At 34.8% G+C, this 15,266-nt stretch overlaps 2 long non-coding RNA genes across 2 annotated transcripts in view; one reads left to right on the top strand and one right to left on the bottom strand.

Moving 5' to 3' along the window:
• The window catches only part of LOC117084062, a 125,991-nt gene extending 113,923 nt beyond the window's left edge, over positions 1-12,068 (top strand). The window contains exon 5 of the long non-coding RNA XR_004437304.1: positions 11,888-12,068. This is a non-coding gene — a long non-coding RNA (uncharacterized LOC117084062). The remainder of the gene's footprint in view (positions 1-11,887) is intronic.
• Positions 1-15,266, bottom strand: part of LOC117084061 — a 198,149-nt gene that overhangs the window by 83,445 nt on the left and 99,438 nt on the right. The window lies entirely within an intron of this gene.

Below are 15,266 nucleotides of genomic sequence, written 5' to 3'. Positions count from 1 at the left end.
CCTTTGAAATCTAGGTGGAGGTAACTATGCCACCATAGCTTTGCTGGGCACAATGCACACTTTACTAGGGTTTGCCAGAGCTTCACCTGGGACAGCAAAACACAAAGCAATGGAGTAAGAAGAGCAGAGTCCTTGATATGCACTATCACTGGGCAATGGCAGCTACTTCTTTGAAATTTTTCTCACCCCAGGCCTTAGCACTCTAGGCCTCCGACTGTGGGAGCAGCTTAGATGATCCCTGAAATGTCTTGGGGATCATTCTTCAATTTTCTTTGACAATGGATCTTGGCTGCTGTTTAGATGGCTAAATAAACTCCCTATCATCTTGGTGAATAGTGCCCGGTTCCAGTTGAGATGGTCCATACATACAATCCATAGTAATCTCTTATCATTTGGCCAAATCCTTGTTCTCTCACAAACAGCTTGCTTCATTTTTTTTTTTCCAATGTAGAAAGGCTGAGAATTTTCTAAATTTTTAAGGTTTGGTTCTGTTTTGATTAACAATTCTGTCTTTAAATAACTTTTCTCACCTCACTTTTAACTATATAGGCAGTCAAGAGGGACCAAGATGCACCTTCAACACTTTGCTTAGATATTTATTCAGCCAAATACCCACTTGCACCACTCACAGGTTCTACTTTCCAATAAAACACTAGAACGTGAACATGACTCTTCCAAGTTCTTTGTCACTTTATAACAAGGATGTCCTCTCTTTCATTGTCCAATAACATGTTTCTCATTTCCATTTGAGAGCTCGTCAGAAAGGCCTTTACAAATCATACTTCTGCCAGCGTTCTTCTGTTCATAACCACTTACGTATTTTCTAAAAAGATTAAGGCTATCTCTATAACTGTACTGATCTCCTTCTTAGCCCTCACCATAATCACTCCTTATGTTTTATTCATAACAATGTAGACTTTTTCTAGCATTCACCTCAACTATTCCAACCTTTGCCAATTACTCAGTTCCTAAGCTGCGTCCACATTTTTAGATATTTGTTATAATAACACCCCCACTTCTCAGTACCAACTTTCTGTCTTAGCCCATTCAGGCTGCTACAACAAAAGGTCATAAACTGTTTGGCCTATAAACAACAAAAAATTATTTCTAACAGTTCTGGAGGCTGGGAAATTCAAGACCAAGGCACCAGCAGATTTGGTGTCTGATGAGTGCCCACTTTCTGATTTATAAATGGCACCTTCTTCCTGTGTTCTCACAGTTGGAAGAGGCAAGGGGTCTTACTCAGGCCTCTTTTATAAGGGCATTAATCCCATTCATGAAGATTACTAACAAGCAAAAGGGGTAGGCCAGTTTCTGGTCTCTGTGCACTCTCTGTCTACTCTCTTGAAGCATTTCAGCCACTCTAACAGCAGCTGTGAAGTGATGTCAATGGCCCATTGTTGTTATGCATCATTTTCTACAAAGGTAGTTAATTTTGAAGGCTCTGGAGATAATGTGGCTGGCACAGATACACATCTGTGATTTTACTCCAGTTTGCCTCTTTTCTCTTCGTCTTTACCATTAAGATTGACAGCAAATCTAAGGAAACTGATATACAGCAATGTGTGAAGGCAATGTATAGCAAAAAGTATTATTTGTTTATATATTTGTTTTCCTTCCACAAGAGGAGTAGATCAAAAAATTAACAACTTCAAGGAAACAATGAGACATGGTCAGATCCTTTGTCTTCCAACTCTAGCACTAGACATGAGATGCTATTTATCTGGAGTAGCAGAAGGAGCTTCCGTCTTTTTATGAGGTCTTCTAATCAGATAATTTATTGAGATTTGAGGGAATTTCCCCTCACTAATTTCTCACAACAGTGTTTCGATGTCTTGAGAAGTTGAGTATTGGTTCCAAGAGTCATGTTAAACTTGGTATGACTAGAAAAAGTGTTTTGAAGTTTAACAGGAAATAGTTGCTACTATTCTCTATTGCATTGCTGATTGCTATTTTACTCCCCCAGTTCCTTATTTTTCATTCATTTTGGACAGATCCTAGGAGTGAGAAAAGGCAACATCTTTGGCTCCACCATTTTGAAAAGTTTTTCTTTTATATATACTTGTTTCATTCTTCATTTTGTTTATCTAACAAAGTTAGTTTCTAGGAACTAATCTGTGGCCAAGAAAACAAATATTAGATGAGTTCTCTCTTCTCTTGGTAATGAGGAAAATATCTAGATATTTCATTGTAGATAATTGCAACTAAGAGTGATGAGGTAATTTGAATCCATAGTATCATAAGTTACAGGGTTTATTCTCTGTGTTTTTTTTTTTTTTTCTTAGAGATAATGGACATTGTACAAGGATGTAATCAGTCTTTTTATTGAAAATCAATTTTGCTTCTCTACTTCTAAAGATTGTGTGGTAGGAGCTCTGGAAAATTGAGAATTATTTTCAATGAGGAAACCTGGTGAGGAAATTGTTCTGCTGTGAATGGCAACAAATTAAAAACACAAATTAACATGAATCCACAGGAAATATTGAATATCATTTTAACTTTGTCATTTAACCAGAGGTACTCCAAGTTACACTGCATTTACAACAGTAAAAACAAGACTATAACTACCACCATGTTCACTATGTTTTTAATACTGGAAACTAAAAAATTGAGAAATTTGCCTTAGTAATATTTCCTCATAAGATGAACTACTTGGGTCTTTACATAAACTCATTTTTAAAAATTATTCATGTATTGAAATAAAACTTCACTTTTAAAGAAATAATTCTTCATGGAATATCAAATGTATACACTGTTGTTTGAAATATTAACCTTTTACATTTATCAAACACACACACACACAAACACTATTATTTCACTATATGAATCGCCATTTATTTTTGCAATAATTTACATTAAAATTACTAAGACACAGCTCCCATTTTTCTTAATATATCTACAACTATGAACAAAAATATTCTGGCACAAAATTTCAATGCGTTTTGTAGCCATACATGCCATAACATAATAATAGATTTTCTTCCAAACTAAGACTTTTTGGTTGGTTGTTTTCTAACCTAAAAGCAAATGAGTGCCAGCATATTTAATAAAAATGCTACATAACAGCATATCTTGGTCAGGCACAGTGGCTCATGCCTATAATCCCAGCACATTGGGAGGCCAAGGTAGGAGGATCACTTGAGCCCAGGAATTTAAGACCAGCCAGGGAAAAACAGTGAGATCCCATCTCTAAAAAGAAAAAAAAAAATTCAGCCAGGTGTGGTGGTGCATGCCTGTAGCCTCAGCTACTCAGGAGGCTGAAGTGGGAGGATTACTTGAGCCAGGAAGGTCAAGGCTACAGTGAGCCATGATCATGCAACTGGACTCCAGCCTGGGCAGCAGAATGAGACCCTGAAAGAGAAGAAAAAAGAAAGAAAGAAAGAAAAAGAAAATATAAAAGAAAAAAAAAACAGAATATCTTATACAATGGCAAGACTCAAGACTGTATGTCAATGCAATGCATTTCTCCAAACTTGCTATGCTTTCACACCTCTAAATGTATCTATTAGCTGTGTAATATAGCTAATATATAATATAGCTAATGGTCTGTTTTCACTTTTACTTTGATTTTCACTATGCATATGGCAAAGAAACAAAACTTTACATCTACCCTTTTAGGGTCTCTGGCCCTGAAAATTAAACTAACCAAAATAGATTACCAAGAGAAAAGCATATAGATTTTTACCTGTACGTGGGAATCCCCACTGAAAAGTAAAGACCTGGAGAAACAGCAAAAACTAAATGCTTCTATGCTAGGTTGAACAAAGAGTACCAATTGTGAAAACGTAACTGAAATGAATGAGGAGGCTGAAGAAAGATAGGAGTTATTTTAGCAAGGTTTGTTTGTCTAAATTTTTCTCAGCCTCAATCTCCCATCTCTGGTGACAAGATGGTACAGAGAGGTACCTCCTGGAACAGTAGACCATCTTTTACATGGTAGCTTTCTCCTGTCTTTGGTAATAAGAGTGTTTCTTTTCTCCTGGGATATAAAGGGCAGAATGTCAGTATATGCTATTTTTCAAGTGTCTTTAGCTCAAAAAAATTCTTATGGCAAAGTGGCACATTTGGGGGTGACATATTCTGCCACCATTCTCATGTAACAAAATATTTTATAATTACTGTCTCCATCATTTGTTTTTACACTTCCATTATTGAAGTAAATTTTTGTTTGTTTGTTTGTTTGTTTTTGTTTTTTTTGAGATGGAGTCTTGCTCTGCCGCCCATGCTGGAGTGAAGTAGTGTTATCTTGGCTCACTGCAACTTCTGCTTCTGGGTTTAGCTGATTCTCCTGCCTCACTCAGCCTCCTGAGCAGCTGGGACTACAGGCGTCTGCCACCATGCCCAGCTAATTTTTGTATTTTTAGTAGAGACAGGGTTTCATCATGTTGGCCAGGCTGGTGTCGAACTCCTGACCTTGTGATCTGCCCACCTCAGCCTCCCAAAGTGCTGGGATTACAGGTGTGAGCTACCACACCCGACCCAAAGTTAATTGTTTAAATAAGAAGTCCTCTTTTAAATATAGGAGTTGGATAAAGGCAAGTTGTTAGTATTTCACAAGTCTAACATTTCTCATAAGGAAGCTGTATTAGTCCATTGTCACGCTATGAAGAAATACCCAAGATTGGGTAATTTACAAAGGAAAGAGGTTTAATTAACTCACAATTCAGCATAGCTGGGGAGGCCTCAGGAAACTTAACAATCATGGCAGAAGGCAAAGGAAAAATAGGTACCTTCTTCATGGGACGGCTGGATGGAGTGAGTGCAAGCAGGGAAAATGCCAGACACTTATAAAACCATCAGATCTCCTGAGACTCACTCACTATCATAAGGACAGCATGGGAGAACTACCCACAACCCCGATCCAATTACCTCCACCTGGTGCCACCCTTGACACATGGGGATAATGGGGATGACAATTCAAGACGAGATTTTGGGCAGGGACACAGCCAAACCATATTAGAAGCCATGTTAACACTTTTGACCTAGGTAGAGGCCTTCATTAAAATAAATGTATAACAACAGAATTTTTCACAAAGCACAGTTAATGATTCTATAATTGGATTTCTTTTTTTTTTTTTTTTTTGCTTTAGATATGAGCAAACAACATTAGTTCTTTATTTGTAAAATTAAATCGTTAACTTGGGAACCATATTTTACTCTTTAAAAATCCAGAATATCCAGCATAGTGTCAGACATATAGTAGATACTCCTCAAAATTTAATAAACAAAATTTTAATAAATCTAGAATAGAAATATGAAGAACTGTTGTCTCCCTTATTAGAATATAGGCTTCTCAAGAACAATGGCCTTGATTTCTATTTTGTCTTGTCTATACATATTAAAGTGTTCATTTCCAATAAGTAACTGGTAAAATTCAAAGGAAATGATTTTCTAATTATATTTAGGCATATTTTAAATTATCTTTAAAAGTAAAAGTCAAATAGAAAAATCAAAGGCATACATAATCAAAAACTAAAATCCTGATATAATGCAATTTAAATAGCTCAGAGAGTTCTGTAGACATTTCCAAAGTTTTGCATTCATTTGTTCATTAAGAAAATTACTTATTGAGTTGCTCTTATAAATTAAGAATTGAGACATGAAGGACAAATTCCCTGAACTTAAATCTGGGAGCAGAAATCCTTCTTTTATTTACTTCTGATAATTATATCGAATACAATATTGAGCACACAATGTTGTGTGCTCTATAACACTTATTTAGAAAGAAAATACAGATATAAGTCTATAGATATATTAGATAGCACAATAGAAAGATCTAAAATAATAGCAACTTCAGTGAAAAAATGAAAAATGGCTTCATTTTGGAAAAAAAAAAAAGAACTAAATCCGTGATACATTGAGACCTTGGTGACAGTTGCCTAAGAGTCTGACTTGTTGGGGAGGTGGAAGTCAGAAAAGCCTTCAGAGAAGAGATGAATAATACATGAGTTAAGATTTACCAGCAAAACGGAGCTTCTGGGAGCAGAAATCCTTCTTTTATTTACTTCTGATAATTATATCGAATACAATATTGAGCACACAATGTTGTGTGCTCTATAACACTTATTTAGAAAGAAAATACAGATATAAGTCTATAGATATATTAGATAGCACAATAGAGAGATCTAAAATAATAGCAACTTCAGTGAAAAGATGAAAAATGGCTTCATTTTGGAAGCCATATGTATGGCATTGGACACAGAATAGGAAGACAGAAGAAAGAGCTTATGCCATTACAAAGGTGGGTGACAGAGCATGGCTTCTTTGAAAGGTACATGAAATTCAATCTTTTGAGAGTTCAAAGCATTTATAGGAAGGAGTTGATGCCAAATACAGGTGAGAAACAGATGAAGAAGATCTTTAAAGACAGTGAATGGAAAGGAGAAAAGACTAGAATAAGGAAGACAGGAAACAAGGTACTACAATGGTCTAGACAATTGGCGATGTGTTTCTAAGTGAAGGTGGTGGTGGCAAAGGGTCAGAAGAGAAGCAGTAAATTCTTCTGGGTAGGATCAACATGACCTGGTGATTGATTGGATGTAATAAATAGGGGAGAATAAGTCTCATATGATCCCCAGGTTTCTCATCAAAGCAACCAGGCATGGTTACTAACTGAGATTGAGAGTGTGAGAGAAATGTCAGGTTTGAGAAAGGTGGTGCTAAATTTATTTTAAATTTGTTAAACTTGAAGCAAGTTCCAGTTACAGAATTCCAACTATTCGTTGGATATATAGATTTAAAGATAGAAATCTAACATGGAGATAAAAATTCGGTGTCATGGGAATTTATGTAGTCATTGACACCCTAGAGAAAGTCGAGTTTGATTAAAGTGAAAAAGAGACTAAAAATAAAAACAGGGCTGAAGAGAAATCCTGTGTAACATGAGACTTTTATGGGCTACAGAAGATGAACTAATGAATCAAATTGAGAAGCAACAGCCAGAAAAATAGAAGGAAAAACTAGAGGTGTGGTGTGACTGAATCCTCAGTAATATTGTAAAAGAAAGATAGTAATGGCAATTACCACCGGAAGTAGGGAAAGATGAAGACGGTGGACTGTTTGGCAAGTAGGACATTATAGTTAACCATCATCTCAACTTCTGTGAAAAAAGGAGAAATGGCTACATTTTTGGGCACTAAAGATTAAACAGAAACTGAAGAAAGAAACAGACAATAGATAGTGACCTTTTTTTTCTATAATCTTAACAGTAAAGGAAGAGTTAAATCCTGGGCAAATTATTCAGTACAACTTTGGTACAACACTGATGATAATTTTCTCCTTGCCAAAAAAGTAAAAGGCATAATCTCATGGATACACAGCTATAAGTGTGTTGTAGACCATTATTTGTGGCACATTTATAAAAATTATATAAAACATATGTAGACCAACCAGTAGAATAACCAAATGAAAGTTTACATTTTTAAAGTTATATAATAAAAAATATACAATGCAAAGTTAGATCAATAATATAAAACTGCATCTCCTAGTCTAAAGCTCTCACACAATACATTTATTTCTCATTGATTTCATGCCTTAGAGTAAAGGAGTAAAAAAACAGTCACCATTACTATTAAAGCAAAATAGAAATAAAGGTCTAATATATTACCTTTAGTATATTAGATATTAGATGTTTAGGAAGGTTCAATTAGAAATTTTGAGAATTCGAGACAAATCTGGATTTTTCCCTTTTTTTTTTTTTTTTTTTTTTGAGACGGAGTCTTGCTCTGTCGCCCAGGCTGGAGTGCAGTGGCGCGATCTTGGCTCACTAAAAGCTCCGCCTCCCGGGTTCACGCCGTTCTCCTGCCTCAGCCTCCCGAGTAGCTGGGACTACAAGCGCCCGCCACCTCGCCTGGCTAATTTTTTATATTTTTGGTAAAGACGGGGTTTCATCGTGTTAGCCAGGATGGTCTTGATCTCCTGACCTCGTGATCCACACGCCTCGGCCTCCCAAAGTGCTGGGATTACAGGCATGAGCCACCGCGCCCCGCCTTTTCCTCTTTTGTTAAGTTTTCCAAACATGTCACTGGGGTGGCTTCATGTTAGGATTTTTACATTGAGGATAATGTTATACAATTAAAACTAAATATTAAATTATATGTTAATATTCACTTACTTGGATGTTGACGGGCTAAGGGATTTCTATTTACAGAAAAAAAGCAACCCTTACATTTGTTACACTGCATCTGGAAAATATGATTTTGCCAATCTTAGAACTCATCTGACCTTTTTGAACTGCTTTAAATCTTTGGGGAATTTCATTTGTTTATCCTCAGAATAATATGACTTCCTGTGTTAAGAAGAGAGCTTCTAAACAGTCAAAAGGCTTCTTGGATATCAGGTAGGTAGTTTCATAAGCAATTTTTCAGAAACCATCCATGAATTAATTATAAACACATGAATTTTACTTTCTCCAATGGACAAACTGTTTTCTGTATTGTTTTAATAGAAAATATTAGCAAAATACAGTTCAAATTTTGCTATACATAACAATCTGAATTAAAGTTGTAGAAAGAGAACATATGTATCTTCTCTCTACTTGAAAATAGAATGTAATTTGTACTGAACACTTGGGGTGTGCTGTAACTTCAATCACATATTAGGACTACCCAGTGTTCTTATAGCACCAAATATATAGTGAATTCTTTAGGCTTGTGACATTTGAGGATTTAACTCTGAGTTTTTACTTTCTTTTCACTAACCTGAAAGATCAATGACATGCTGTAATTATTAGTTTTTCTAAGGTACAAATACAAGTCAAGAAACAAATTCCTTGTATCTACATTTCAATGTAACTTTGTGGTTTTTCTACGCATCTTGTGTTAGTAGCATTCATTTATTGACATTCATTAACATTTATCTTTTGACAAAAATGTCCACAAGAAAAGATAGAAGTGTCAGTTTAAAAAAAATTAAAGAAAAGAAATAATTTAATTGTTTATGAGAAAACACACAGGAAACACATGACTTAACAAAAGGAGATAGAAAAACTGGGAACTTCTACAAAAATTTCCACATTTGCAAATTTGGAAACAGATGTTCTTAGAAAGAATTGCTCTTGAAAGCCTGTGGTCTTAAATTCAGTATCTTCACGGCAAACAACTAAATGACACTGGACTTATAAAACAGAAGAGATGAATTTTTAAAAGACTGCTATTTAAAATCGCTTCACTTACCAGTAGATAATAACACTAAAAAAAAATAGCTACTATTTATTAGATGCTTACTGTGTGCCCACTGTGTTAGTACTTTATGCAATCCATTAAATAACCCAACAAGATAGCCTATAATTTTCCTCACTGTACACCCAGGAAGACTGAGGCTCAAAGAAATTATGTAACGTCCTGAGGAAACCAAGTTACGATTACACAAGTTCATCAGCAAGTTCTATTGGACTTTAGTTTGCTTTTTTGAGTGTTACTATGAAAATACATATTTCAGACACGGGATATTGATTGCCCCTGGATAAGCTCATTTATTAGATTCTATGCAAAATATATATAAGGTGGATGGAGGGCCTAATATTGTAGGTTAAGTGAGTGGGCTCTGGAAACATGAGTGCCTGAGCTCAAAACCTGGAAAGGCCTCTTACTAGTTAGCTCATTTCAGACATGTTACTTATGATCTGTGGTCCCAGTTTTCTCATCTGTAAGATGTGTATAATAACAATACCTACCTAAGAGAATAGGTATGTATAAAGCACTTAAAGCAGTTCATGGTACTTAGGGCTCAATTATGTTGGCTATTATTACAGTAAGCATATCTCCATTGCTATCATAACTGCCTTTTGTTATCTAACTATTTATGTTATGTTTTTCCTCCCTCTCCCCAGAATTTAGTCAATTCAGTAAGACGTAATAACTAACAAGCTGATAACTATCCTGTTAGGTCAAGGACATTATAGAGAAAAATATGCTTTTAAAAGTTTCAAGTATAGTTCTGACTACTTATTTCCCACAAATATTTTTTACTATGTATGGTAATATTTATTTAGGAAATTCATTATGGTATTATATATGCAAATACGCCTTAAGTAAATCTGACAGTAAGTTTGTGTGAATGTAATGTGACATGATATGATATTCAATCTGAGAAGAGCTAGAAACAAATCTTCAAGTTCCACAAAAGAAGAGTTACTCAAAATGATACAGTCTGAATTAAGCAATTTGAATTCTTTTGAAAATGGCATTTAACTAGCAGGCAGAAAGACAAGAAAGCTGAATTACCTTAAAAACTTCCTGTATTTTGCAGCAATGATGTTGTGATCCTTCAAGTAATGGGAGATCAGTTTGATGCCATTTTGAGCTCACTGTGCATTGGAGCATAAAAGGAAGAGGTGGGTGGGAGCAAAGTTGAGCTAGAAGTCAACTGGAATGAGACACAGCAGGGGACGAATGGAGCAGTCAGACAGATGGGTGGATGAAAAGACTAGAGCACACAGGAAGGTGTTCAATGATGATGCAGCTAAGAAGGTGGAAGAGGTTATGATATGACCCAATTACCACAAATAACCAAAAAATAATAATAATAACTATAAGGATAAGATGCAAAGAAAAGATTAAAGCCTCATTTGAAATGTTTTCTGGAATTCCTTTTGCAGTTCTGCTCAGATTAAGTCATGTAACTATAATGAACTCAATTTATCTGACAACTATTACATTTTCTTATTTTATTATACATTCAGTACCCTAAATATGTAACTGTTATTCCAAGGTACTTATGACTCCATGTTTGAGACTTAACTTCTGTTTTAAGATTTCATAATAAAAAGAGAATGCAAATTGATGAAAATGTAGTCCTAAAAAATAATAATTACATCACTAAACCTCCCTATGCGGTTCATATATTTATTGTTGCATTTATAATTTATTACTTTTTTGTAAGTGTGTTTCCCATACTAGACAATGAGATCTCTTGAGAGAAAATATATTTTATTATTTGGAATATATAGCACAGGACCTAGCATGGAGCAACGTTCAAAATACTGCGTAGAAGGGAAAAGGAAGAAAGAAGGGAAGGAAAGGGAAGCAAGGAAATAAAGGAAATCACGTACGTATAAACGAGAGAAAAAAATGGTGCTATCACTACTTGCTTCTGCATTCTATCTTAAGGAATAATTTTGTGGGATAGGGTTCCATTGGATTTAGTGTTCCATGAGGGGCCAAATAAGAAAAATAGCGTCTTGTATATATATATCACTTTATAATTTATTCTTTCATATTCATTATTTGTTTGATCTTCACAGTAACTTCACGAGACAGATTTTTTTTTCTGCCTTCTTTTACAAAAGAAGAAGCTGAGACCCAGAGAATTTAAATGACTTTCGCAAGTGTACTTAGATAATAAATAGCAGCGTTTGAATCAAACTAAACATTTTTAAGTCCATAAATTTCTTAGGAACATAGCTTAAGTTAAATTTTGTTAAATTAATTGCACATAGTAGCATGCAGTCCTCAAGAAGAGGCTCAAAGTTTGTTTTGTATATACCAAGGAACAACAACAATAATATAACTAACATATATTGACTGCTTCCTACTTGGAGACACTGTTCTAAGAGTTCATGTGTGTTTATTTATTTAATCTTTATAACAACCCTATTTTTAAAAGTACTATCATTATGCATATTTTATATATGAGAAAAATGAGGGGTTGAAAACTGAAGTAACTTATCCAAATTCACACAGTAATGGTAAAGCTAAGATCTAGCCATTATTCTAATAAAATATCTCTGTCCTTATTACAGTATAAAGTGTGCACTTAAAATATGAGAAATTTTAGTTAACTCATAATGTCATTCTGGAAACTTTATACCAGTCTCTGAAGCCAATTAGTTGTATTTTTTGGCAAAGTACTAACCCTGTTTTTATCTGCTTCTTTCCCATGAAATAAGGCTATATATGTAGTGATGCCCATGCTACCCCTGAGATCTAAAAATCTAAGATGAAAACGTGCACACAGTCTTGGCAGCACTGGGGTAATAGACTATGAAAGAAGAAATCAGATTGGAAAAGTCAGTGTATCAATTAAGAAAATAATCACTCAAGGAGAGGAATAAACAGCAAAGCAATCTACATATTTACTTACAGATACAATTGTTTCAGTGCTGGATTATTCATCCTTATATAACTGTCTACAGACATTTAGGGTTGTCTTAGTCCATTTCGTGTTGCCACTGCAGAATACCTAAAACTGGGAAATTTATGAAGAAAAGAGATTATTTAACTTATGGGTTCCACAGGATGGGAAGTTCAAGAAACATGACACCAGCATCTGCTTGGTTTCTGTTGAGGACTTTCATGCTTATATCACAACATGGCAGAAGGTTAAAGGGTGAGTGGATATGTGCAAATAGGCAAAACCTGAGATGCATCTTGGCTTTATAACAATCCACTCTCGGAGGACTAATTCATTCTTGAGAGACCTATTCTGGTCTTGCCAGAGAAAAAATTCACTCACTGACTACTGTGAGAATAGCACCAAGCCATCCATGAGAGTGGAGCCCCATGACTCAAACACCTCCTATTAGGCTCTACAGCTTACAGATTATACCTCCTAACATTGCCACAGTGGGAAACAAATTTCAACATGAGATTTGGTGGGGACAGACCATATCTAAACAAAAAGTAAACAAGGAAAAACCACTTTTGAGAACATACTTGTGATCCTTTATTTCAACCCAGAATGATGCCAGAATTTTGGAGATGGGGCTCAAAGCAAATCAGTAAGTTACAATTCTCAAGTTTCACAGGGAAGTGGGAGTGAGAGACACATCATGGAGGCCTAAGCGACTCTCAGATACACTGGGGGAATTGTCTTCATTGAATTCCCACACCATGCAGACTCATTTAATGGTAGTTCTTCCAAAGCTGCTTTCCTGCTTTGCTTTTGGAATACTACATTATCTAGATTTTCATCTACTCTTTCAATTCCTATGCTTCTTGTGTTGGTTTCTCTTTTCTGACTTCTCAGATTTTTAATCTCATGTTAAAACATGAGAATTCTCTGAGGTCTATTTCTTGACCCTTTGTCCTCTTTTTAACTATCCCTTGGGAAACTTGCACAATCTAAATGACTAAGTAGAATTTATGAGATTATGAGCCAGATCGCTCCCTGCTTATGAGCCCATTTCATTTAGATGTCTCAGCATCACTGCAAGTTAAAATGCATAAAATCCAAAACAATAAATTTTTCTCAAACCAATGTTATATCTGAAATGGTTATTTGATTTATCTTCAATGACTTTAGCTTCTTTTTCTTCTTTCTACAAGCTAGAGCTTTAATTTCTTTTAAGAATAAACTTAACAGATGAAATGATAAAGACATAATTTTTATGTTGTGTTATACTCTTGATCTAAATATTTCCAACTCTTTTGAATGAAGCACTTTGAAGAAAAACCTGATCTTACTTTATGCAAAAATTCTTTTAAAAATAAGGGTTTAAAAATTACTAAAGAAAGAGAGTAATTGGAAAAGCAATTTGTACTTTCTCTCCTGAGTTAATCTCTATTTTCTCTATATCCATGTTGACAGTAAAATATAATTATGAAGAATACATGTTCTATTGATCAAAAACCACTTTTGGAAGATACTGAAATTACAATTCTATTGCACTCTCTCTCTCTCTCTCTGGCTAGCTTATCCCAACTGCTGTGTCACATGTTTTCGAAGTTACTATGATTATTTAACAATGTTGCAGCTAAAATGATGGACATAAAATCAACACTATAAAATATAGTCCCAGCTACTCAGGAGGCTGAGGTGAGAGGTTCCCTTGAGCCCAGGAGAACGAGGCTGCAGTGAGACATGATAGTGTCGCTCCACTCCAGCCTGGGTTACAGAGTGAGACCCTATCTCAATCAATCAATAAAATAGTTTGAATAGTGTTTATTTTCTCAATTCTTGTTAAATAGCTGACATCAGATTGAACTCTGAAACCCAAAACTCCTGGAGTAGTGAAAGCACTCTCCTTGATAGAAATCAGATATTAGTTCTTGATACTCCACAAGCAATCTGGATGACTAAAAAAAATAAATTCAATGAGTTTCAGTGTTCTTACCTGGAAATTGGGGTATTGGGCCAAACGACTCATACACTCACTAATTCTAATTATTAATTCCAATTATAAGATGTTCTGCTTCTTCAACTTGTTCTCAGACCTTGTTCTCTGTTCTCTCACTCAAACAGAACAGAGTACCCATAAAATAGTTAAAAGTTGATTTGAAAGCATTTTAAAAAGCTTCAAATTGGAATTATAAATATAAAGGTATTTGGTGTCCCTCCAGAAGAGAATTTAGAAAGATCACGTAAAATACATTGTTATCTTTAGACTTGGGAGATTGGTCCCAGCTACTTTTAGAACTGTTCTTGAGTACTCAGTAGGGGGAAAGTATTTTTGTATATTTCAAAGTTTGTCATCAACTTCAGGATATATTCAATTATGGTGTCATGTCTCATTTCAAGTGGAAAAACAAAGGTAAAAAGCCTAGTGGCACAATAGCATTTAAAAGCCAATAATAGTGTTTCTGCCTGATTTGGCGTAATTACCCAGATTGAACATGCTCAGCTTCAGAATTATAGGCAACCATTAATTATCTGTTCCATATCTCAAAGTGTATATATTTTTCCTGAGCTTTTAGGGTTAGGAGTCAAAAGGAAGTACAGCAGTTCGTTTTATTTAAACTTTAGTTTGTGTTATATTTTACAAGACTTTTGAGAGAAAAGCAATTGGTAATACAGGACTACTAACTTGCCTAGTGTTGGATAAAAGAAATATATATGCTAGCGTAACTCACTAACTATATGGAATTCAACAATGTCTGCAAATGAGAATTTTTATAACATCACACTCTAATACAACACTTATCTTTACCTGTAAATAAAGTCAATTTCTATAAAAATCTGGGGACTTAAGCAAGTGGTACAGGAAGAATATTTCCTCCATTCTGACTTGCCCATGACTATAAGATATTGAAAGAGAAAGACGTAAAGGAATAAAAAATGAGAAGTTCTGCTGTATGAATTCAACATTTTTTGGCATTTTCTCCAAAGACTACAGTAAAGATTTAAATTGTTGTTTAAGTATTGTAAATACAAGACTCATATTTCATTAAATGCAATAATGATCCAAGACATGTTAATTTGACTTTATGCAAATAATGCAAAATTTTGAAGTTCCATTAATTTGCATCATTGTGAATTTTTCATGATGGTATATCCAAAGTAAAATGCATCCTCTTTTACAGGTTGTGCAGGTTGTGCTCTGCACAAAG

This window comes from Trachypithecus francoisi, unplaced genomic scaffold (genome assembly GCF_009764315.1).
Source record: "Trachypithecus francoisi isolate TF-2019V2 unplaced genomic scaffold, Tfra_2.0 Lachesis_group0, whole genome shotgun sequence".
Lineage (NCBI taxonomy): Eukaryota > Metazoa > Chordata > Mammalia > Primates > Cercopithecidae > Trachypithecus > Trachypithecus francoisi.
This window is presented reverse-complemented; position numbering and strand designations above follow the sequence as displayed.